The sequence below is a fragment of the Ursus maritimus genome, unplaced genomic scaffold, assembly GCF_017311325.1.
Source record: "Ursus maritimus isolate PB19 unplaced genomic scaffold, ASM1731132v1 scaffold_11, whole genome shotgun sequence".
In the NCBI taxonomy this organism is placed as follows: domain Eukaryota; kingdom Metazoa; phylum Chordata; class Mammalia; order Carnivora; family Ursidae; genus Ursus; species Ursus maritimus.
In genome coordinates, this window is record NW_024423453.1 from 62,596,656 (window position 1) to 62,622,472 (window position 25,817).

The 25,817-nt window shown below is 50.9% G+C and overlaps 1 protein-coding gene and 1 long non-coding RNA gene across 2 annotated transcripts in view; one reads left to right on the forward strand and one right to left on the reverse strand.

Annotated features, from left to right (window-relative positions):
- The window catches only part of XKR6 (XK related 6), a 308,239-nt gene that overhangs the window by 145,364 nt on the left and 137,058 nt on the right, over positions 1-25,817 (forward strand). The window lies entirely within an intron of this gene.
- Positions 34-986, reverse strand: LOC121101883. Its single transcript, XR_005833928.1, has 3 exons — positions 879-986; positions 450-565; positions 34-151 (listed from the first exon to the last, which is right to left on the reverse strand). It is a non-coding gene; the product is annotated as an uncharacterized LOC121101883 (long non-coding RNA).

A 25,817-nucleotide genomic window follows, 5' to 3' on the forward strand; every position in this document is an offset into this window, starting at 1 on the left:
TCCCGCTGAGCAGGGAGCCCAATGATGGCTCGATCCTATGACTCCAGGATCATGACCTGAGCTGAAGGCAGTTGCTTAACCACCTGAGCCACCCAGGCACCCCTGTGACAGATTCTTTGTCATCACTTTGTAACCTCTTCCATCCTTGGATCTAGGAAAAAACCCAAACAAACCAATAATCATATAGAAACAAGCCCCTGGGCACTAATAAGTCTAGGACAAGCGCTTTCCACTACCATCCCTTGGAGAGTGTTTGGGGAACAGCCCCATCTCATGCCTAGTTTTGGCACCATCAAGGCTCCACGGGCTTCCTCCTGCAGAAGAAGCAGGAGATCTAGACACAAGTGCCGTGGAGGCGAGGTCTGTAGGCTGCCAGCTCGGCCTCTCTCCTCCAGTTGCTGTCCCTCCATCACCGCCCACTCTTGGGAGCCTGGGTGCTGGTCCTTCACCTTTGCGATGGCAGCCAGTTCCCTTGAGATCTGCACTCAGGAGTGACATTTGCAGGAGTTTATTCAGCTTGGTCTTCACCGGCTACTCTCCCAGAGCCTGCCTTGGGGCTTTGTGGCTGCAGGGTGGAATGGCAGGAAAAATGGTAAGGCCAGAAATGCACTCACATCAGAATGTTTTTCGTTTTCAAAATGAATTTTTCTTTTCCTGAATCGAATTTTGATCCAGGCCTTATAGTCTGTACCTGGGACTGTCTGAAAGGGGTTTCTGGAGTTGGGTGAAAAATTGGACTAGAGAGACATTTCCTAAAATGCTTCAGACCCATCCTGTCACCCACCGTGATGCTACAATAGCTTCTGAGTGTTGAGTGCCACTGTGTGCGTTACCTCATGTAATCCTTAACGCTCCCTAATAACATAGACACTTGTTACCAGGGCCTGTGTTCCAGATGGAGTCGTAGGTACCGCTGGTCTTTAGAGGGGGAGCCCAACTGGAACGCGGGCCTCCGCTGGTGCGGTTGGAGTGCGGGTGGCAGTGGAGGTGGCGGGGGCGGGGGCGGGTGGGGGGCGGCGGGGCGGATCGAGACGCGCTGGCCACGCGCCCTCCGCGGTCCTCATCCCCGTCCCCCGCCGCGGAGCCCCTCCTCCCGGGCTGGCAGCGGCCGCGGCGCTCCTGGAAGCGGAGCGGTGTTTCTCTCGCACGCAGAGCCTGGTTTGTAAACAAACACTGGGGCGGGTGCCGCCGCCTGCGCAGCAGATGGCTCCGCAGCTGCCCGCCCGCCGGTCCCTCCCTCTCGGCTGCGACGCGGACGCGGAGGGCGGGTGGCGCCTCCCAGTGCCCGAGGACCCAGGGACACCGTCCCACTTCCTCCTGCAATCTGGAGGCTGGAGAAAGGGAAGCATGAGCCACGGGGCCCTGGGGGGCTCTTTCTGTTTATTTCATCCTTCCTTCCTTCCTTCCTTCCTTCCTTCCTTCCTTCCTTCCTTCCTTCCTTCCTTCCTTCCTTCCACAAAGATCTGTAATGTGCAAGGACCCAGGGGATCCCAGCCTTCACGACAATGAAGGGAGAAGAGCAAGTCAATAGGTCATTGTGGTTCAGCGTGGAGTACTGACGCTGTGGGAGGGCAGAGAACACTAACCCTTGGACCATTTAATGGATCAAGGAAGGCTGCTTGGAGGAGGTGCTGTGAGGCTGACAGAGTGAGCAGCAATTAGGCAAAGTGGGAGAAGGATAGGGAAGAACTGTTCCAGATGGAGGTTAGAGAGCTTTCTGAATATTCGAAACAAGATCCTTAAGAGGAGGAATTAGTTCTGATGGAAGTCGCTGGAGGTCTGCCTCAGAGCAGTAGGGAGCTGTTATTAAAGGTTTAATGCACAGGGTGAGGCAGGGCCCTTTCTGGGTTTGTGTTCCCAGCTTCATAAAATGAGAAGGCTGAACTAGAACACCCACAAGGTAATTCCCAAACTAGGCTGACCCTGAAGTGCCCAATAAAATACAAATTCCCAGGCCATGTCCCAGACCCATTGCCTCAGAACCTTCAGGGATGAGCTCTGGAACGTGAGACGCAGTCTCCCCAGGTGACTCCTGGTTAAGGTTTGAGGTTCCATGGTCTGAGGAGATGGCAGAAAGGAGGTGAATAATCACACTGTTGGTGAGGGTGATCTGTCTTCATGATCGTTGGATGAGGCTGATTCCTGGGGTGGTGAGTGCCTGGTGTGTCTCCCTGAAAAGTGTCACAGATGGGCCAGAGCTATGGACATCCAGGGAGAAGGTACAAGTTGGGAATCCAGCGCCCTGTCTGGGCCCCTGCTTCACCGAATGTAAAATGGCCTTGCAGGAGTATGAGAAGGATCCAGCGAGGTAATGTAGCCGAAGGAGCCCAACCACAGTGTGCTCTGCGCATGTGGGCGAACTTGGACTGATCGTTGGCTTTGTCAATGTTCTCAGACTCTGGTCCATGTTTGACCGCTTGTGGGAACTTTGTGACACGTCCCCTCCTTGCCCCTGCCCCGAGATTCTGAGCCCGCAGAAGGATGGGTCTTCGTTGTTTCAACAGGCTCCATAAATGGTTCTGATACCCACCAACGCTCAAGAACACCATAAGTTGTCATTCGTTGAAGGATTTTGATAAACTCCTGCTTAAGTGCCAGTGCCTTAGACCCACCCAGTGGAAGCCCCAGCTGGAGGTGTCCAGTAGCATCGAGGAGGGCAAAGGCATTAATGAAGGACGGACACATGCTACACATGGAGATAGAGCATGAAGACATCATGCTCCGTGAAAGACGCCAGATGTAAAAGACCATATATTCCATGATTCTGTTTATATGAAATGTCCAGAACGGGTAAATCCATAGAGATAGAAAGCAGATTAGTGGTCGTCAGGGGCGGGAGGGGAGACATGGGGAGTGACTGCTAATGGATACGGGGTTCCTTTTGGGGTGATAAAAATGTTCTTAAATTAGATGGTGGTGATGGCTGCACAACGTTGTGAATACGTTAAAAACCACTAAATTGGACACTTTCCTTTTTTAATTTAAAAAATAAATTAAAAAAAGAAGTCATCTTAACGGGACACAGGCTAGTGGGTCAGTTTTGCCCTTCTCAACCAGTGGTCTCCAAGGGTGCTGTCTGTGTGCTGCCTTCCCCAGTCTGTGGGCAGAAGCGGGGAGCCCACAGGTTCTTCCCATTTGTGACAGTTGCACGTGTCACTGCTACTCCTGTTCCATGGGGAGACTTGGCCACGTGGCCACATCATGCCCGACAGGGGCTGGAAAACGTGGTCTAACTGGGCAGCTGTGTGCCGAGAAAGGAGAAAAGGATGGACTGGGGTGGAGGGGGGCTGGGCAAGATAAGAATGTTTGCCCCAAACAGTAAATGATGCAACAATAATCACCTCTCCTTCGGTTATTATTTCTTGCAGGTATTAATAATAATAGCTAGCATTCGTATAGTGCCAGGCCCTGATTTAAGGTCTATATGCACATCATTTCATTTAATTACTTTAAAACTTTATGACATATTATTATACCTACTTAAAGATGGAGAAATTGAGACACAGAGCGTTAAATATTGCCGAGGGTTATACATCTGGTATATGTCTGGCCTCTTTCACGGAGCATAATGTTTTCAAGCTATATCTCCATGGTGTGGCATTCATTCTTTTTATGGCTGAGTAATACTTCATTACATGTATATACTATTTTTTGTTTATCAATTCATCAGCTGGGTTATTTCCATTTTCTGGCTATTATGAAAAATGCTGCCTCGAACATTCATGTTCAAATTTTTGTGTGGATATGTGTTTTCAGTTCTCTTGGATACAGAACTAGGAGCAAGCTGCTGGTTCACATGAAGCTCAAGGCTTAAATTTTTTTTAAATAAGATTTTATTTATTTATTTGACAGAGATAGATAGCGAGAGAGAGAACACAAGCACGGGGGAGCTGGAGAGGGAGAAACAGGCTAGAGATGGAGAAGCAGACTCCCCACCAAGCAGGGAGCCCGATACGGAGCTTGATAGGCAGCTCGATCCCAGGATGCCCAGGATCATAACCTGAGCCTAAGGCAGACGCTTAACGACTAAGCCAGAGAGGTGCCCCAAGGCTTAACTTTTTGAGAAGTTGCCAGACTGTTTTCCAAAGAGGCCACACCATTTTACATTCTGAACAGAGCTGTCTACACAGCTGGACTGTCGCATGCAAGAGAAACCAAATCATATTCCGTTTGAGCCGTTGCCTTTAGGGGTGTCTTTGGTACAGCAGGTCAGCTGTCACCCTAATATATCATTCCACTGAATCTTCTTACCAGTCACGAGAATAGAAGGAACAACCACAATCCATGCATCCATTCATATGTTTGTGTGTTCATCCATCAAAAAGATTTGAGCTCTGAGGATTTGCCAAACATAATTAGCCAGAGTCCCTGCCTTCCAAGATCTCACAGTGTAGTCAGAAAACGAGGCAGTTTGGCCACCAGGCTAGACCGTAGGCATCGAGTTCATGCAAAACTGGTAGGGTCCAGACTCTGCCTCACTTTCTGGATGAAGGGCTCTGGGTAGGTTAGTTCAGCTCTCTGGGCCTCACTTTCCTCATCTGTATAATGGGGATACTCACACTGGCCTGGCAGGAAACTTGTGCTGATTAAGAACATTGTGGTTGCTAGCAATGGCTGTTGTCAATAACCCCTTGCCGTGTCTTCTGCTGAAGTCCATCTGGGATGGATGAACTGAACACTGTGGGACACAATGAGTTGTCCTCCGGAGGGGATGGGGATAGGAAGGGTTTCCCTGAGGAGGGGATCGGTTTAACTGGATCTGAGGGCTGGTGAAGGGCTTCCCAGGTGAGGAGGTGTGGGAAGGGTAGAGGGAGCAGCCAGTACAAGGGCGAAGTCTGGAAGTTCATGGTCTGCTTGGAGAACAGTTCTGAGCCTTAAGTGGGTAAAAATCTGAATCTGGGCATCCCAGCCCCACATCCCTGCCTTCCCCCCCTTTCTCCTCCAATCCAGTCTAGCTTTAGCCCAGCCCCAGGGGCTTCTGTGGCCTCTGCTCAGGAGGGCTGGGTTTCCACATGCCTTTGAGCTCACTTCTTTCCTTCTCTGGAGCCCTGAAGCTCTGTTCATTCAGATGCAGGCTTTAATCAGAGCTTAAGGCCAGTTGAACCCCCGAGGACCTTGGTTGCCCGACCTGAGTTTTAAAAAATCCCGTCTCCAGCTGGGTTTGGGCCTGTCAGTACTTCCTTATTGCTCAGGGGACAGAGGAGCGAGGTCTTCCATTCGAATGAAAACCAGGGAGATGATGATGAAGAACAAGAAGATGATGAGTGTACTGGTGCTAATAAAATAATAATTTTCTATTGAATAACTCAGGGGGTGGGGGTGGGAAAAGCATAGCATGAGTTAATAGGGGATTTAGACTTCAGTCTGATCCTGTGAATCATTCTCAGTCCTTTCCTCTTCTGAAAAACAAGGGACTTGGGCCAGATGCACTTCCAGGGTCCTCCCACCTGACAGTCTGAGATTCCACAAAGGGACCGTAGACTACACCGTCCACACCGTCCAGTTTGCCATCTCTAGGAGCACTAGTCTTGTGTTGGAGCCCAGCCTTGCCATCCACAGGGTGATGCAGGGTCAGTCTGTCCACCTCCCTGAGCCTCTGTTTCTTCCCAGAGGTTGTCTGAGGGTTGCAGGCCGGTATGTGGGTTGTAGCACCGTCTTGCTCTGAAATGGAGGTTCTGGAATGAGCCCCAGGCCCGATGTGACAAGAAGTCTGCAGGCCCAGGTCTAAAGAACCAGCTCGTTGAGCCAGAGAGTGTGTCTTCCCTCAGCTGGGCTGTATTAACCATGTCATTTATTGTCTGTATTCGCATGCTTGGACATCTGGTGCCTTGTTGACCTTGGAGGGACTGCCCTTCCCAGAGCTAGGCAATTTCTAGAGGTAGCAAACAACTTACCTGCTAGTGTACTTTTTGGATATAATCACCTCCTTCATTGGCTTCTGAAAGTCCATGCCGCTATCCACCTGTGCTAATCATCCAGGTACTGGCCAGGTACTGGACAACTAGGGACAATTCCTATGCCCTAGAACCCACCCAAATTATTCAGACTAGCCAATCCTAAGCCTGCTTATCCTGCCTTGCTGTTCTTTGCTGCAGAAACCACAATTAAAACTCTTGCTCACAGCTCCCCCGTCTCTTTCTGCTTCCTGACCGACCCAGTGCTTCCCCAAGTAGCCCTCCAATGCCTGGCTTATCCCCTTCTATTGGGATCTGTGAGTAACAAACTCTCTTTCCAATGGCAGGTGTCTCCGGTCTGTTGGAGACTCAAATTCTCTATTAATACACTATGCATTAGTGCATTATAGAAGTACATTACATACCAATATCTATTATATATACTACATAGATAACATTATCTATATGGTGTATTAAGAGAAATACCTGGATTGGGGCGCCTGGGTAGCGCAGTTGTTAAGCGTCTGCCTTCAGCTCAGGGCGTGATCCCGGCGTTCCGGGATCCAGTCCCACATCGGGCTCCTCCGCTGGGAGCCCGCTTCTTCCTCTCCCACTCCCCTGCTATGTTCCCTCTCTCGCTGGCTGTCTCTCTGTCACATAAATAAATAAAATCTTAAAAAAAAAGAGAGAGAAATACCTGGATTAAGCTTGAGAGAAATACCTTGACGTTGAAAAGGAATGTTAGAGTTAAAATAATGAGGGGGACAGTATCATGCATGGCAGTATTTACAAACAATAGTAGAAGTATTTTTAAGAGCTTAGTAACATTTCAACAATGGAGTACATTTGAATAAATGAAAACTTGAAAAACTATTAGGTATATTTATGAAAAATTTTCTATATATTTTATCCATTCATCTATATGTGTTTCTGTCTTCAAAACCTATTAGGCACTGCTTCCATTGTGGTTCAATCAGTTCAGAGAAAACAATTTTAAAGCTATTTTCTTTCCCTTCATTCATTTAACAAGTGTTTATTGCACGTTCATTATTTGTAAGATGCTGCATGTGCTCTGGGCTGTGATTCAGATCCAGGCATCGTGCCTCCAAAAACTCACCATTTAGTTGTAGAAGATAGATGTGCTTATCATAAAAGACCGTTTTTTAAGTGATTAAAGAGCGAAGGTCCAACAGTAGGGATTAGGAACAGCTTCATGGAGGAAGTGGAGTAGACATGAGAGTGGTGTAGACAGACAAGGTTAGGCCTGAGGATTAGCTGGGGGACGAAGCTTGGGAGGCAGCACAGGGGGTGCGAGGCTCAGGAGCAGAGAGTGACATCTAAGAGCTTGGGCGTTGTGGTCAGTCAGGCCTGCGTCCCGCCTCACCCCACCATGCACGGGGAGCATGGGGAGTGTCGAGCCTAATGGAACTGGAATGTGCTCCTGTTCCACTCCATCCAGACTCTGTGATCTTGGGAATTCAGGGAGTTTTCTTGCTGGTGTAAAATAAAGAGACTAAAAGCACCTACCTGTTGGTGCTCTCACAAAGATGAACCAAGATGGTGCGTGTAAAGGGAGAACCTGGGACACATGTCACTTCTCACTGTCCTCTCACTCGTCTGTTCATTCAACACGTGGTATTTGAGCCCCTATGGTGTGCCAGGCCCCGTGGGTTTCACAGCACCGAACAACACACACACAAATCCCTTGTAGAACTTACATTGTCGTGTGAGAGCCTACACTGGAGGGAGATGGAGAATATGAGAAGTCAGGAAAGCATACAGTGAGTTAGACAGTGACCGTGGGATGAAGACAAATGCAGCAGGGGGTAGAGTACTGGGGGCTGCCCTATAGGATAGTTCACATTATCATTGTCTATTGTTTACTTTCCGTGGAAAACAGCTTGTAGGAAGTGGGGGAGAGTAGCAGAAACATGTTTTTTTGAGGAGGTTGGGACCAGGGCACCAAGAAAGGTTTCTGAGCAGTGGTGCGACCTGAGCCGTACTCCCAGAAGGTAGGCTGGCTGCTCTTTGTTCCAGGATTGAAGGGGTGTGGGTGTGGGCAGCAGGAAGACTCTGGCAGGAAAAAGAGAGAGTAGGAGAGTGGGCATCAGGCAGCCTAGGAGGAGGCCTGGGCTGGTGGGCACCAAAGTGGGTGGATTCCCCTCACCCATGGGTTCCTCTGCAAGGCATGAGCCAGCCTGGCCAGGGAGAGGCGAGGCCAGGGCTTCTGAGTCAAGAGGCATGATGGGCGACCTAGAAAACTCCATTGTGCCAGCCCATCACCTGCCTGGAGCCTGGGAAGGTGAGAGCAGCAGGAAGGCAGACACACAGGGGGGCTGCTCCCACAGGAGGAAGGGGTTGATGTCTCCCCTTTCCATGAAAAAAAGGTAATGAGTCACAGAGCATATGAGTCATCTTCAAGTCTCAAACCAACAGAGGTTTGACTTGTTGCATCGATGTGGCTGTTTCTGTGAACTCAGTGGCCAGCGCCACGACACACGGGAAAGCTGGCGTGGGGCAGGGGGAGGGGCTCTTAGGAGGGTGCTGCTCTTGCAGCTGCCTTTGGGGTGGCGCTACGGCTCTCAACCAAGTGTCAAGAGCCCAGTTATTTGTAAAGGAACTTCTACCTGCTCTTTAGCCATTTTCCCTTGAACATGGGGGTTATTTACTCAGCATTCTCCGAAGAGCCTCCAGAGCTTCTGAGCAGCTCCGCAGTTAAGCAACAAGGAGAATGGAAGGGACGGGGACCGGGAGCTTGTGGGAAATGTAAATTACAACAGTGTCAATAGAGAACCTCTCGGTAAAGGCGTAAATAAAAAGCAGGCTGCGGTCTCCCGGGAATAGTAATCAGGCTGTGCTGCCTTAACCCGGTTTGAGGAGAGCAAGTGGAGAGGACTCACCTCCACGGAAGTTTTGTGACTGAGCCGCGGAGCAGAAGTCCGTGGGGCAGGAGCGCAGTGCGGGCGGTGGCTTGGAGGCCAGGCGGGGGTGGGCTGCAGTGTCAGAGCCTCGGGAACTCCCCAGGTGTCCTCTTGCGGGGCCTCCAGCAGGGGCAGCTGGGGAGAGAGTGAAGATTAACCTGTTTGGAGCGTGACTAAGGCTAGAGAGAAATAAACCGAGGAAGAGGGCGGGGGATTTCAAAGAAGTTTGTTGTGTTGGTGCTGTTTGTAGCCTGGGCTGGCTGGAGCACAGTGTCTGAAGGGGGGACGTGAAGGAAGTAAGGTTTCCGCCAGGAGCTGGGGGACCAGAACTGTGATCCGTGGTCCCCAAGCCCGGGCTGAGGCCAGGGAGAGGCCCTCTCCGGCCCTCGCCTTTGCTTTCCTCTCTGTACAACGGAATCCCTGGGCCTTCTGTGCTGACTGCTCCTGGGAAGGTCACTGTAAGTCCGTGCAGGTCACTTTAGAAAGTTCTAGGTGAATCCAAGTTACCCTCACTGTGCTGTTGCCTTTCAGGGCCAAGTTGGGGGAAGTAGACTTTGACTAGGGCTGAGTATGAGTGGTGCTGTTCGTCAGACAGAGCTGTCCTGGGATATGGAATTTGGGGGCAATGGGCCACATCCCCCCCAGCGGAGCTGAGCTTTGCGGTGGAGGGGACAGAACCAGAGCCTCCCTTCCTGCTGGGACTAGGAAAGGCCTGCAGCTCTCCTGGGCCTGTGAGCCCTCCTCCCTCAACTGTCCCAACAAAACCCCTGGGTGTGGCCATCTGCCTTTACAACCCCCTCAAGCTGCGCTTTGGCACTCCCCTTTTATAGAGGAGAATGCAGGTCCTACCCCCAAGCCAGACCTCAGCTAGCCGAGAGGGCCTTCGCATGATTTAGAAAAGGGGCCCTTATGCCCTAAATATATACAATGTTTATTCAAAAAGAAAGGAAGGAAGGAAGGAAGGAAGGAAGGAAGGAAGGAAGGAAGGAACGAAGGAAGGAAGGAAAAAAGAAAGAAAGGAAGGAGAAGGCACCTTTCCTTGAGTAACTCCTTGAGTAAGTTAGTACCGCCTGTACCCCTCTATGAGGGGATTCAGCCTGGGGAGCTTTCAGGTCCCACTGGGCAGGAACCCCAGCAGACCCCACACTCTGGACCTGCACACAGGCCAGCAGAAACGTACCCTATCCACCCCTCACTTCCTTGCCAGCTTCCCACCCACGACCAGGGTGAGGCAACTATTCTATATTGTTTTTTCGGTGGGGGCAGGAACTGGGCTTCCTAAGGGGTAGATGGGAAAGAGAAGTGACTGCAGGTCCCTACCAGAGCATAGTTGGGATAAGGTGCCTTGACAGGCACATACTAATGAATGTGGCAGGTGGTTTTATGCAGGAGGGCTCTTTTCTGTGCTGCTGTAGGACTCAGCCAGAAGGCCTAGAACCTCTGTGCCTGCCTACACACTCTAGGCTAAATTGGTATATGTTTTCAATGTAAGTTGGTATATGTTTACAATGTAAATAACACCTCTTCCCAGGATAGTGCATCTTGGGAAGTGTACAACTCGAACACCTGTACATGAATGGCATTTTTGTCCAGGGCACACAGCCTGTGAGTTAGGCTTTACACTCAGGCCAAATGGAGAGTTAGTAGTAGTTAGTAGTTAGGATTGAATCACCTTGAGCTGTCTTCCTTCTCTGATCCTGCTCTGCACCCACTGCCCAGGTGTGGCTTGCCTTGGATCAATGGGGAAGGCCATGTCTACTGTAGGGAGGGGGATATGCCTCCCTTTATAGAGCCTTCCTCCTTTTGGAGGAGGAAGGCAGTTCCGTTCCCTTAAGCTGCTAACTTCATTAAAATATATTGATTTATAAGATAGCGTTGCTAGCAACCATGATAGTCTGTTCTTGGAACGGACTTTGATTCCCCATCCACTATTCCTACCCTATTTTATTTCTCATGAAACAGTATTATTGCAACATCAGAGAGAGTTTAAAGAAGAAAAGACCTCCACTACGATTCCACCTTTGTAGCACAGCGCCCCAGCCGTTCCTCCCATTCCCTGTGTTCCTGCAGGGGCTCGCCCACATGCGCACGTTTGAAGAGCTGGGGCACACGCACTTTTAAATCACTGAATTCTAGAGAGTGGAAAGATCCAGAGAATAGCTCCCCCTCGCTTCCCCGCTTTGGTGGAGTGGGGGTTGCTTCCTCTTCCCTGCGGTGAGGTGAATTTGTTGGAAGGAAGGAAAAGGGGAAAAGTGAAGTTTTGTGGACGGGGGGTGGGGAGAATGTTTTTATTTTTATCCACAAGGCAAGTGAATCTTGATCCCCGTGGGGGTTCTCAGGAACAGAGGGCTAGAAACAGATTTGATCAATGAAAGCTGTTTCCGGAGAGAAGGAGCCATTGATAAATTCCTGCACTGGCCAGTTGGTTGGTTGGAGCTCATCTGTTTGTGGGAGCAGCTCGGAGCCAGGAGGGAGACTGTGTCCGGCTGCGGTCCTCCCTGGTAGACGCTGCCGTCTGGGAATGAGGAAGAGGTCCAGCGCCTCAGAGCCAGTTTCTTTCTAATTAGCGAGGGGAGGGGAGGGGGGAGGATCAGGGATTGATCTTTGCCAGTGACTGATAGGTTCACCCGTGCTGGCTGGGGCGTGGTGACTCATGGAGAGAGTTAAGTGTGCAGGGTGGGAGAACTCAGGGCTCCTTAATGCCGGGGCTTTAGAGACCATAGAAATAAAATGAGCCTTATCCCCCCATCCTTGCCCCCTCCCTTTTTTCATAACCAAGAGAAGGACGCCCGCAGCAGGAAGTGATTTGTCCAAGATGACGTGCCGAGCCCATCCTAGGTGCACAGCTTGGCAGGTGCAAGGCCAGCTGGGCGTCAGGCCCGTGGATGCCTCTCCTGGGCACACTCAAAGTTCTTCCCCACCCCTGACTTAGCAGCCCCTCAGCTCTGTGACCAGGCATCCATGCAGGGGACTCTCCATGGCCAGGGGAATGACAATTTTATCTGTAAGAGTTGAGCCCCGCAGGTGGGTGACTGAGGGGTGGGGAAGGTGCTGGTGCTTAGCCGGATAGGCAACTCGAAGGAGGTGAGCCAGTGGTTCCCACAGCAGGCCAGAATGCAGAATCTGGGCTCTTCCAGAAGTGCCAGTCTCGGGGAGGGGCACTTCTCAGAGGAGATTAGGCAGGTAGCCTCAGTGGCTCAAGGCCTGGCTGGCAACTCTCTGGGTGCTGGGAAGGAGGTGTAAGTGAGACGATGTGCAGGGAAGGGCTTGCCAACAGAGGAGCTATGACTATGTGCATGCAAACATGTGTGCACTCATCGTTGTTGCTGCTAGAGGTGACAGTAACACGGTTGTTCCCAAGTGCTTTTCCCTAGGCAAGAGCATTTTATTCATTTTCATTCAGATGACATTGTTGTCTGAGTGACCGGATCCTGTGCAGACATCATACCCCGCCTTCTGCCTCCTGGCCTCCTGGCCTCCTCCCATCTCCCTCCACCTTCTCTCCTTCTTGTCTCTCCTTCTGCTCTTGTCTGGGGCGCTGGGTCCCACACTCATTTGTCTCTTGATTTGCCGGCTTTGGGACAAAATATGTGTCACTGAATGTGTGGACGTGACCTTGTCTCATTCAGCCGGCGCAGGAAAAGGAGAGAGTGGGACTGAGCCAGAGCGGAAAGAGGTGGTGGTGTGTGAGAGGGAACGGGAGAGGAGAGAGAGTCCCCTGGGTCCTGCGGTGGCTATGGAGTGGAAAGGGCAGGCAGGCACGCATAAATCAAAACATTCAATCTGTGACCACAGAGCTGTGTGTCCCTGGGCAAGTTATATAAACTCTCTGAGCATTGGTAAAATGGGATACCAGGGTTGTTATGATCAAATGGGTGGAGTAGGGTGGAGCTGGGTAGAGGGGGCCATAAATGGCAAACTTGAGCTGGAGACGGGCAGAGAATACTCCCACCCCAGGGCTTCCCCGGCTGAGGGCACTGGGGCGTAAACCACACTGTCTTAGGTGTCTTACCTTTCCTGTATGTGGACATTGCTACTGTTCTCAGCTATCCCGGCCGCTCAGCTCAGGCCCCTCCCCTAACGAGACCTGCCTGACTCTCTCCAGCTGGGCTCTGTGCTCCCCATGCTCCCCATGCTGGCCCGTCATGACTCCAGTGTGTGCCATTCCGCTACTGAACATCTCTGTTTAAGTGCCTGCCTCATGCACTGACTGTGTTCTCCAGCGTTGGGGGGCAGGACCATCTCAAAATCCCCAGTTCTGGCCTGAACACAGTACTATCCAACTGAAAGGCAAAAACCCAAAGAAACAAACCAAAAGCCAGAGTTCTCGTCCTCAAGTCACTACGGATAGTGGAGGAGACAGACAGGAAATGAATTTCAGCCATGTACTGAGTTCCTACTATGTGCCGCCTGTGTTAGCTGTCACATGCTCCCCCCACCACCATGAGAAAACAACCTTGGTAAATAGAATCTCTGACAATGCTGGGCATGTTCTGGAGGTATTTGAAGAGCACAAGTGAGCTGATGCATCAGGGAAGGCTCGTGAGCCACGTCTTGAAAGAATGCAGGAAGTTCACCAGGAGACTGGACTTCCAGCTAGAGGGAACAGCAGATGCAAAGTTAAGAGGCACAAAAGAATGGGAAAGCCAAATGTGATTTGGTTTTATGAAAGCTAATTCTGTCAAGGTAAGGAGGCTGGATGGAAGAAAGCCAGGCAGAAAGACAGGGCAAGGGATGAGCAATGATGGGTACAAGGTCCCAGGGCATTCATCACACCTGCTGGCTTTCTCATCTGCTGTGTCCTCTGGCCTCTCTTCTCTACTCCTTCCACTCCTTTAAGAAGTCTAGGATTTTCTGTCCTGCCATTGACTAGGTGACATCTGGCTAGAACCAATTTCTGATCTTGGACTAGATGTAAGATTTCAGGGCCCCGTGGACAGAAGGCTGAACATGGAACTACCTGAGCTTCTGTTTCTACATCTGGAAAATGGGTATGCTCGGGAGGTCTGCCTGCCTCTCGGGAGTACTGCAAATGACAGGGCAGGTAGGACAGTGTCCTCCAAATGTAGGCATGACAGGACTCCCATTCAGCTATGGGAGAATCCAGGCAGCAGTGTTTACCCTGGGGGCTCCTGGGGGGTATTCATACCCACTGGCTGCAGAGTTATTTTTGCAACATTGTCTCAAATCCATCACTTCTTTTTGTTTGCCCAGCCTAGGCCCTTGTCAAGTGCCTTGTCAGTCCCCACCTGGATGACCACGCAGCCACCTCACTCCTCTCTCCAGCCCTAGCTCCCTTTCTTTCAACCTGCTCGGTAAGCACCAGGATGATTTCTCTCAAAATCTGCTTTCAATCCAGTTGAAGTGACCTTGGGTTTCCCCTGCAGTGTTGTAGAAAACACATTCTTCAGCCTGCTCTTTCTAGACACCCATGGGCTGTTTCTTCCCCCTACTCTGCCCCCCTTTCTAATTTGCCATTTAGTCACCTCCCAGGAGAGCCTCTCCTGCATTCTCACCTCCACAGAGACATCTGGCTCCTGTGGATAACGTCCTTTCTGAGGCTCCACAGTCCTTCCAGTGGCCCTGAAAGTGGGTCTCCTCCAGGAAGCCCACTCCCCATTTCCCCCCAGGTCACTTCTTCATTTTGCATCCTGGCTTTTTCCCATAATTGTTACCTTGCTCTCCCTAAATCTATTCCTTAAAGTCTTGCAAATTTTAATGTGTCAGGATCCCACTGTGTCCTTAGCACCACCATGGGTGGGACTGATTTCTCAAAAATGCTTGTAAGAACTCGTGCTTTGGGGTGCCTGGGTCCGCAAGTCTGCTAAGCATCCAACTCTTGGTTTCCGCTCAGTTCTGACCTCAGAGTTATGGGATCGAGCCTTGCGTTTAGCATGGAGTCAGCTTGGGTTTCTCTCTCTCTCCCTTTGCTCCTCTCCCTGGCTCTCTCACTCCCTTTAATACATAAATAAATCTTTAAAAAAAAGTAGAACCCTTGTGGTTTCTCAGCAAGTCCCCTGAGAGGATGCCGAAGTGCCCATGCACTTCAGCCCCCTGGTCAGCTCCCATGCTCCTGGTGGCATCTCCTTCCAGCATCATGTGACCTTGTGACAGACTCACGTGCATGGACACACCGTTTTTCCCGCTTTGGCTCAGAGACCATGCACAGCCACACGTGTCTCTCCATCAGCCTCTCTGTTCATTATGACGTGTATAAGCCAAGTCCCAGGGCTTTGAGAATCTCTGCTCTTTTACCCTCTGGTCCAGCCAGTCTTCTCGTCCATCTTCCTTTCTTTTTTGACTTCTCATCCTTCAGACCTTAGCTCGAAGGCCACCACCTCCAAGGGGTCTTTCCCTGGCAGCCAGTCTAAGTGGCCCCTCCTCTGTCTCTTTTATTCTTTCTTATTTCAACCTGTTTATGTCTTTGTTTTTGCATTTATACCAGTTATCCCACACTAAAATGATCTTGAATATTTATTTGCTCCCTCGCGTGCCATCTGCCTTCCCCAGGATGCTTGGGCTGTGAGGGCAAGGTCGTCACAGGCACCATCCTGTCCCCTGCATCTGCACAGTGCTTGACACTTAAACATGCTCACGCAGATGCTGAAACAAGGAATCTGAGGTAGTCAAACAGAAAACGAGAGAAAGAGCACTGCCCCAGAATCAGGAAGCCCAGGCGCTGGTCCTCCTCTGGCCATGATGTTTTATTCTATGCTCTCTCCTTCCCTCTGGGAGTTGGGGTCCTCTCCCTTCCCTTCCCTTCCCTTCCCTTCCCTTCCCTTCCCTTCCCTTCCCTTCCCTTCCCTGTTGTCCCTCAGAACCAGCACGTTCTAGCTTCCTGAGGGTGTTCTCAGGTGACTTACTACCTTTCTCTCCATTTATTAATTCCAAAGCTGGTTATGAGGCACATGCTAAGGGCCAGATGCTGGGGGGCACAGGAGTGAATAAGACAGATGAGGTCTCTGCCTGAATAGTTTACCTTCTAGCCAGATCTTCTGTGGGACAGACAACAAATACTGAGACACCAAACAGTTAAACTTTGCAGTAAGTGCTAGAAAGCAAACAAGCAAGAAAATGGGGGTAGGTGGGTGGGTGGGGAGGATCTACTTTGCAGAGAGGCTCATTCCTAAGACCAGAAGGTGGAATAAGTGTGTTAGTTTTCTCTACCTTACTTTGCTCGGATTGATAGCTGGTTGAGGAGGAGGCCGTAAGGGCACCACAGGGCACGGGTGGCCAGTCAAGATTACAGGGTGTCAGGGATGGAGATGTCTCCAGCCCTGCCCAGCAGCCTCAGACAACCCAGAGGGCCTCTTGAAGAGCAATCAGGAAGCCTGCAGTGATTCAAGATGCAAAACCTAGGGTTTGTATTAGATGCTGCTTGGGGGCAGGGATTGGGGGACGGGAGAGGGGCAACTGGGATCCTGGTGGCAGGAATTGGTGACTGGCTCACAGGGTCCCTGAGGGCTAGCCCTGGGTGGGCAAGGCGATCCTGCCTGGAAAGGGAGAGAAGGACATAGAGGAAACCAGAGCGGACGGGGCAGAGGGGTTGACTGGAAGACATGCTCCTGTGCCCTTGGCACGCCAGGTCATTCCCTCACTCGTTCATTCAGAGATACTTATCACACACCGTCTGCATGCCAGACTCCATTGTGAGCACTGGGAAGTCAGCCGTGAGTGAGATGGACAAGATTTCTACCTTCGTGGAGTTTACGGGCTCATGGGGAAGACAATAAACAAATACAGTAAATCATTTTAATTTCTAATGATTACACATTCTCTGGAGAAGAACAAGCTAGGGAAAGGGGCCAGTGCCTGGGGGGGTAGGGGTGATGCTCTAGATTCGGTGGTCAGGGGAGGGCTTTCTGAGCTGTGACTTTTAAGTGGGGTGCATAGTGATGGAAGAAGCCTGTCAGATCTGAGAAGCTCTGGGGGACAAGCCTTCCAGGCAGGGGAACAACACCCAGAGTGGAAACCTGCTTGGAATGTGTGAGGACCAGCAAGGAAGCCAGTGTGAGTGAGTGAGGGGAACAGTGGTAAGGAATAGAGAGGCAGGCCATGGGAAGAAATTTGGATCTTATGCTAAGTAGAATAGCAAGCCATTGGAGGGCTCTCAATAGAGGAGGATGTGTCAGGGTTCTCCAGAAAAACAGAACCAATAGGATACATATAGACACGCAGAAAGAGATTCGTTAGCAGGGATTGGCTCACGCAATTCCGGAGGCTCAGGAGTCCTATGATCTGCCCTCTGCTGGCTGGAGGCCCAGGAAAGCAGGTGGTGTCATTCGGTCCACGTCTAAGGTCCTGACCACTCAGAGCCCCATTGTCAGAGGATAGAAAATGATGGATGTCCTAAGCTCAAGCAGACAGAGCGGTTTGCCTGTCCTTTGCCTTTTTGCTCTCTTCAGCCCCTCACTGGATTGGAAGATGCCCATCTACAAACCCCACCCCTCAATGGGATGGTGTGGGGGGTGGGACTTTTGGGAGTTAAAGAGCATTAGATGAGGTCATGAGGGAGGGGGACGCATGATGGGATTAGTGCCTTTGTAAGTCAAGAGAGAGTCTCCTTTCTGTCTGCTCTCCGCCTTGGGAAGATGCCACGAGAAGGTGGCAGTCTGCAACCCAAAAGAGAGCTGTCACCAGAACCCGGCTATACTGGCACCTGGTCTTGGCTTCCAGCCTCCAAAACTGTGAGGAACAAAGAAATTCTGTTATTTACAAGCCACATAGGTGATGATTTTGTTATTGCAACCCTCATGGATTGAGACACTGGGGCAGACATAGGGCTTGGAGATGTTGATTTAAGAGTCTTCAGTGTGTAGACAGTAATAAAAGCCACAGTCTGGATGAGACCACCTAGGGAGAGAATAAGGAAAGATGCTGAGCGAAGTCTGAGCTCTCCAACATTTAGGGGACGACAGGAAGTGGAGGAAGGAGCAGAGAGGACGGAGTAGCTGGTGAGCCAGAAAAAAACCTAAGGGGGATGTCTGGGAACCTAGGGAACAAAGGATTTCAACAGCTAGAAAATGACCCACTGAATTAAATATTGCCATAAGGCCAAGGACGATGGACACTGAGAGCTGATCATCGGACTTGGGAGGACTAAGGTCCATGTTGCCTTTTGACGAGAGTGATTTTGGTGGGAGGTGTGAGCAAAAGCTTGTTTGGAGAGAATGGCAGGTGGTGGCAGTTAATACCGACAGTTTCTTTGAGATGCTTTGCTCCAGGGGGAAGCCAAGAAATAACGGTAGTAGCTGGAAGGATGGTTTTCATGTTTGAAGGCAGGAAATGGCATAGAATGCTTTTATGCTGATGGGAGTGACTCAGAAGAGAGAGCCTTTTGATGTGCAGGAAAGAGGGGATAGGTGTTGGGTTAAGTCCCCGAGCAGATGCTGGGGAATGGGGCCAGCTTGGAGCATGGTCGTCCATCCTCGGGGATGGGGAAAGGCAGGGGACAGGTGTCACTACCATGTGTGAGTGCTTGGTGGATGTGCTAGTGGGAAGGAGAGGTTGCTCTCTACCAAATCTCTCTTCTCTTTCAAAGAAAAATATCTACTTCTGTTCCTTCTTCCCTGAGAGCTTCCTCCCTCTTCCTCCATTGCCTTGCTGGGGATCCCAAAAATCAGGGTGCATTTTTTATAAAGAGAAAATCTCTTCCCACCTGTTTTATCTCCCTCTCCTCACTTTTCTGTCTCTTGGATTCAGGTGGGGAATCTAAAAAAAAAAAAATGTTTCTGTCAACACGCTTGTCTTTTTCTCCATGTTCTTCATAGAACTGTAGACTGGCCGAGCTGAAGGGACCTCCAAGGCCACCCTTCCAGGTCCACCCCCTTATTTTTACAGATGAGGAGGTCATGGCTTGAGGGCCCGAGTGACCTGCTCCAGCCAGGACTTTGGCATGGTCTCCACTATTGCTGAAGTCAACCATAATCTCCACATGAGCCAACAGTTGGTCATATGCTTGAGATGATATCCTTGCTTGGTTGCTGATGCTGCACCGGCCCCCTGGTTGGATGGGGCATGTGTCTCTGTGCTATTTAGTCCCCTGTCATTGAACCAGCCCTGAATGAGCCCCATGTAACGGAGCTTATGGACTGGGCACTGGATCCTGGGCTAGCCGCTGAAGCCCCAGCTCCAGGAGTAGGGCGTGAAACTATTTCTGGCATTTCTTTGCAAATATTTGTGTTCTGCAAGTAAAAAGCTGGAGGAACAGAACAGTTTGCGCAAGGTCACAGAGCAACTACTGGGATGCTTGATGGTTATGGCAGGGGGCCCTGGGAAGGCAACACATGTTACAACAATGTTCCTATTTGGTGATGGTCAACTGAGGCATAGTGAAGGAAAATGTCCTTTCAGCAACTCTGCAAGGGCACAAGGACAGTGTTTCTGCGCTTGCCTTGTGTTGACTCTATTTGCCCCTTGGTGGTTCTTGAAGGGTGTTTAAAGGTAAATAGAAAGAGATGGTAGAAAAATCTGCCCATCGGATGTGGCTGGACTTTTATTTTTCTTTCTTATTTCTCATCCATTCCTAGAAGGTATAAGCCATACCCTTTTGCTTTGATCAGCTGGGTGTTTCCCTCGCAGTGGCCCTCACAAGCCCCTGGGGGAGATGGGACGTGTTGTGCAGGCTTGATGGTTCTGCCCTGCAGAGGTGGGTTTGATTGCTAAGGACTCTCTGCTGCCTGCTGTTTTGTTTCCTGTTCTCAAGTTGCCCAGTAAAGACTTGGTAGTGGTGGCAGTGACAGATCCAGCTGGCCTTGCAAGGTTCTGGTCTTCAGGCTGTTCTCTCTCCTGGGCATTGGGCTGCCCCCGGAATGGGCTAACCCCCAGCCCCTGCAGAGAAGCACAGAGGGCAGCCAGCCCCAAGCCTGAGGCTGTGTTCTAAGCGCCTGGTTCTGCTTTAGGCAGTGATGTCTCTAGGAGAGCTCCGAGCCCTCCTGCCTGATCCTGTCCTGAGAACAGTGGGAATAGGCAGAAGTTTGGGCTACTCACCAAATAAGGATAAAGTGAGGCAGTGAGAGATACTAAGAGATTTCATGAAGCCAACTAGCCTGTTCTAGCCATAAGAACTCCAGATAAGACTTTTATATAAATAAGCAGCCCCACAGCAAGCTGGTGAATGGTGCCCATTCCCAGGAAGGGCTTCGGAGCTCCCCAAAGCTCAGAGCCATTTACTGTCCCCAGAGAAGTTTTCTGCCACCAGGCCAGCCACTTCTACAGGGTGACCTCCAAGATGCCAGCCAGGGCGGCAGTCACAAGGATCTTGTCCTGACTCATCCCCGGCAGACGCCCTGTTGATCCCATTGATAAAAACCTGCAGCCACTGCTGCCGCCACCGCCACCGAGTACCCCGGGCAGCCAGCCAAGCCCAGCTTCATTCACTGACAGGCTGCCCGACTGGGGGGAGTGGGATCGGAAAGGGAAGTGCCGGCGAGCACACGTGAGGGAGGAATGGAGCAGAGGCCCAGGGTCTGGCTCAGGATAAGACAGAGCCAAGGGCACCAGCCAAGGGGTGGCCATCTGAGGTTCGGGCTCCTCGGGATGGAGAGTAACCCAAATCCTGAAGGCCATAGGTCTGCTAGAGAGTCCAAGAGTAACCCCAGACAGGGGTACCCACACTCAGCTCTCTCTGGCTTGTGGAAGGCCCTGGAGACAGCTGGATCAGTTCTTCTCAAACCTTGGGGCTCATCAGAATCCCCTGGGGTGCTTTAAAAAATACCGATTTCCACATTCCAGCTAGAAAATTCGATACTTGGGAGTTGGTCCCATCCACCTGTATCTTTAGCCCGTTCTGCAGGTATTTCTCAGGGCCCACGAAGGCCTGGCCTGGCCTCTGGGCACCACAGTAGCCGGCTATGCCCCCCCTACAGGTGCCAAGGCAGGACTCAAATGAGAAAGCTACAGGACCTCTAGCTGCTCACTGGGATGACACTTGGGGGACCTGTGGATTGCTTCAGTTTAGATCGCCCAGCCGTCTCGTGGTGGTTGTGGTGGGACAGGTATACAGACCACCACTGGCACAGGAATGCTGGGCTCTACATACTGTCCCATCACTCTCTATCATATTACTTGGTTTTAGTTTATATATAGTGCCTCCCGCTATCTGACATTATTTTACTGTTTGTCGGCTAGTTGCCTATCTCCTACTGCTGAAATTGTGTTTCCGTGAAAGCCGGGGCCTCATCTGGTTTGCTTACTGCTATCTGCCTAACACCCAGAAATGTGTTAGCCTATCACCAGGGCCTAGAATCCTGTTTGTTGAATTTGAGCTACAAGATACAGGAGCCACTCAGGAAAGCTCCCGAAGTCGGCTCGGTTTTCAAGAAAGCTCCTGATCTTCCCGGTCCCTTTCCCTCTCTTTAGCTGTGTGTCGTCTTTGGGAGGAGAGTGGGAGAGCGTGTCATGGAAGGTCAGAGCATTCAGCTCCTCTCAGGATCAGGGACATCCCACTGGGGCCTGGCTGGTGTGATTTGTTTGACTGCTTTTAACATGAGTCTCCCTGCACAATGTCATAGATAGCCTGTTCAAGTTAGAGTCAACAACATTCCTGCAACAAAGAGACTGTATTCAGGTTCCAGCCACAGTCTACACCTCTGCTCTCCAACACTGATACACATAGGAAGAGATCTTCATAGGAGCTTCTGCAAGTCTGAAAGCATCTCATCAGAGGGACATAGGGATGCTGGCTGGTGGAAACAGGAGGAGACAAGGCCTCCATAGAGACTGTAGTTGCCCTTCCTGACTCTTCCCCAGCAGGAAGGGCAACTACAGTCTCTGTAGCACTCCTCCTCCCTGGGTGCTGGGAGATCTGCTTTAAACATCTGTAAAACGGGGACTTTTACCACCAGTTATAAGGAGTAACTGAAAAAAGGAGCATTCACTTAGTAAAGTTCCTGGGACCATGTAATTCTATATTAGTTACTGTTACAGCTATGTGTGTGTGTGTGTGTGTGTGTGTGTGTGTGTGTGTAGTGGGGGTAAAATATACATAAGATTTAGCATCGTAACTGTTTTTAAGTGTACATTTTAGTGGCATTAAGTACATTCACATTGGACCATCAGCTCCATCCATCTGCAGAACTTTTTTACCTTTGCAAACTGCAACTCTGTCCCCATTGAACACGCACTCCCCAGCCCCCCCCCCCCGGCCCCTGGCAGCCCTCATTCTACTTGCTGTCTCTGAACCCGACTACTCTGGGTAACTCATATACACAGACTTATACGGGGTTTGTCCTTTTATGACTGGCTTCTTTCATTTAGCACGATGTCTTCAAGGTTCCTCGGTGTTGAAGTATGTGTCAGAATGCCCCTCCTTTTAAAGGCTGAGTAATATTCCATTGCATGGATAGACCACCTTCCGTTTATCTGTTTATCCATCATCCTTCGATGGGTGCGTGGGTTGCTTCCACCTCTTGGCTATCTTGAATAATGCTGCCGCGAACATGGGTGCGCAGATAACCTCTTCCATTCCGGCTCTCCGTCCTTCTGGGCATACACAGTTTGCTGTTCTTCTAAGTTTATGCATCTGTGTCTCTGAGTATAGTTGCCAAATCATGTAGTATTTCTCTGTTTAACTTGTTGAGGAAACTCCATACTCTTTTCTACAACAGACGCACCTTTTCACATGCCCCCTGATAGGGTAAAAGAGTTCCAATTCTCCACATCCTCGCCAACACTTGCTACTTTCTTCTTCCTTTATAAAAATAATAGTCATTCTATGGCTATTGGTTTTTTTTTTTAACTTACAAGCATCGAAACAAAGAACACGTTTCTTTCCTTCCATTTTTCTTGGTGGTATCCACTAAGCCATACCAGTCTCCTGCGTGTGGTGGAGACCACAGAAACCCAGTGAGGAAGAGGGGCAGGGAAGAGGGTGGGGGGAACACGTTGTCGTTGATCAGGGGAGAAGTATTCTATAGTTTGTGAAATGTGTGGCAGGTGTATGCCGCCGTGTAACACGCACTGTCGGAGGCATGTGAGTGTGTGTTGAGTGAACTGGGCATCCATCCGCCTGGGAGGAAGACCTCACATCTGTCAGGTGCTGATTAATTGTCAGACCCGATGCTGGGTGTGTGCCCCTCCTTGGAACACCTGCGAGGAAGTGTTGAGTCTATTTACAAATGAGAAAACTGAGGCACAAGAAGCTGAAGAGGGGCCCATGCTCCTAGGACTCCTGACGGGCCCCACTGGGATCTGAACCCATGGGGGCTGAGGAGATGGCCTTATTTGCTGTTGTCCTGGCACGAACACGCAACCTGACCTTAGACAAGTCACTGAGGATTTCTTCCTCCGATGCGGGGGTGCGGTGGAGGGCTATTTGAGCCCCTGACGTTCCCTGGTTCTGTGGGGCTCTGCCCTCCGTCTGGTCTCAGGAGGGTCTGGGCCTGAGAGCAGCAGGCCAGGCAGAGAGGGGCCACCACGTCCCGCAGGGTGGTGAGCGGCACAAGAGCGTGTGTGAGTGTGTGTGCACCGGCTGGGGAAGAGTCGAGATGAGGATCACACAAAGAGCCTTCTGGATGTGTCCATGAGCACTGGCCTGGCGGCAAGGGGCTCTCTCTCCTTTCTGTCCCAGCTGTAGCCCTAACTGCTATGTGGCCTGCGGCTCCCAGACCCAGCGCTTTCCTTCTGTGGATGATGATGACGTGGCTGGACTTATGAGAGCACTTAGTATGTGCCACGGTAAGCACTAGAATGAGTGATTGAGTTGAAGCCACCCACTCACTAGCTCTGTGAGGCAGTGGCAGCTCTGTCTTATAAGAGGAAAATGGAGCTTGGAGTCATTATATAATGAATGAGTCCCACAGACATAGGAAGTAGGGCTGGGATGGGAATACCTGCTCTTCCTTCACTCCAGGCATGATGGGGACAGTCAGAACCAGATCGATATAATTAGCATCTGTAAGAGTCATTTCCAGGTGGAAAATGTAGTGCAAAGAACAAATAAGGCCTTTGTGTGGGCAAGCAGAGATCCCCGGGAGAGGAGGTTAGAAAGCTGGAGTTCTTGAGCAAGCTGCTCAGGCTCCCTAAGCCTCAGCTTCCTTGTCTGTAAAATGGGAAAGCCATCACCCCATTAGCTTACAAGACAGAGTTGGAAGGGGGAGGAGAGGAGGGAAGACTTGTAACCTGCTTGAAAAGCTATAAACACACTGTGCTGATGATGGTGGTGACAGAGCCCACCTGTGGGGAAGTTCATCTGGGAGAAGTTTCCTGGGCTGACTGTCAAAAGTGGGATGGCATCCAAAGACGGGCAAGCCCCAGTCTCTGCCCTCTGGGAGCTGGGCACATGGTGGGCAACGAGGCCAGGGCACAAGTAACCAAAAACGAACTCTTCAAGGCAGAGAGGAATAGGTTTCTTTTTTCCTCCCTCCCCTCCCCTCCCCTCTCCCTTCCCTTCCCTTCCCTTCCCTTCCCTTCCAGTCCCATCCCTTGGTAAGCTTCTTGAAGGCAGAACTTCCAGAGAACTCCAGGTGGGTAAAGGAGGGAGAAGTCAGGCTAGGCTTCATGGAGGAGGCAGCAGCCTGGGAGAAGGAGGGTTCATTTCAGATTTTCAAAGACTTGCAGTTTGGGACTTGCTGAGCTCCCAGGGCGCCCTATCTGGGAGACTCATTTCCCCACCCCCCACTTTTCATCCTTGCCTCTGCTGTGAGGCTTCCTGCTAAAAGTGTTTATGATTTTTTTCCTCCTCTTCAGCAGAGGTGCATTGGGTATGCATTATTTAGAATAATTAAGTTAATATTTTATATTTTATAGGCTGAAATTGTTCATCCTCTCATAATGCACAGAGTCACCGGGGAGCCCAGTATGTTCTGGGCATTCCATGGAAGTCCTGCTTGAAAAGCAGCCCCTCTGGGCAGGTGTTAGCCCCCCACGGCTGGCAAGGGGGCACTGCAGTGCGCAGAGGCCTGGCAGGATGACCCGCAGGCTGTCACTGCCTCTCGACTGCAGTTTGACAGGCGGGCCCCCAGGTAGCTGGTGGGGCTGGCCAGTCTCCTCCACCTATGTGCGCTGGGTTGTGGAGGCCTGGCAGGGAAAAGAGGGTGTGCTAGGACGCCCAGGGCAGCTGCCCCCTGCTTTGCACGGGCCTCTACGGGACCCACTTTGGGACCCTAGTGTTAGTAGTAAACTGCCGAAGTGGTGCTGTGAAGTGAAAAGAGCCGGGGAAGAACAATGTGTTTCGGATGCTTCCAATTGGTAAAAAAGGGGAAATCAGACAGCGTGCTCCTGTTTGCTGATACACGCTTAGAGCTCTCTGCAGAGTTACAGCACTGTGCCTAGCTCGGGGGGCTGGCGGCCGCGTGGCACGAGGAGTGTATATGCACACATGTTTGTATACGATGCCTCTGTGCGTGGGTGTATATACACATTTTTGAACAATTTGAGGGTATTAAAACCATTTTGAATGTATTCTACCAGCAGTGCAAGGCCCCAGGGTCTTCCGTCTCCTGGCCTGGGCCAGATGGAAGGGGGCTTCCCTTCCAGCCCCTCCAAGCCAATGCCCCCCACCCTGCCCAGGGCTCTGGGCCCTGCTCCTCTCCCTCCTGCTTTTTGTTTCCATCCCCTGGGGCACTTGACTTCTCCAGGGCTCCCTTCTCGCCAGCCCTTGGCTCCTCCACCTGGCTTCATGAGCTGGTCTTCTGCTTTCTGATGAATACCTTCCATCCCAGCTCCCCTGCTCCCCTGTCTCCTGGGCCCTGGCTGCTCAGTGGGCCTGTCAAAATCCCTTTGTTCTGAGATGGTCACAGCCGATAATGACACATGTCAACGAGATGACACCTCTCCCCCCAGACCGTGATAGTAATACCTCCTCCTGGGACAGGACTTAGGTAATATCAAAATACCCATTTCTAAATGATCCATAGCCTCACCAGCCAGAGATCACCAGCCGTCACCTCTTCTGTTCCTTTTCGCTGCTGCAACATTTGCATCGTCAACATTATATTCAAAACCTAGGTTCATATCCTGCTCTTCCCACACTTTTCTGTTCTGCTTGTTCTCCCCGAATATT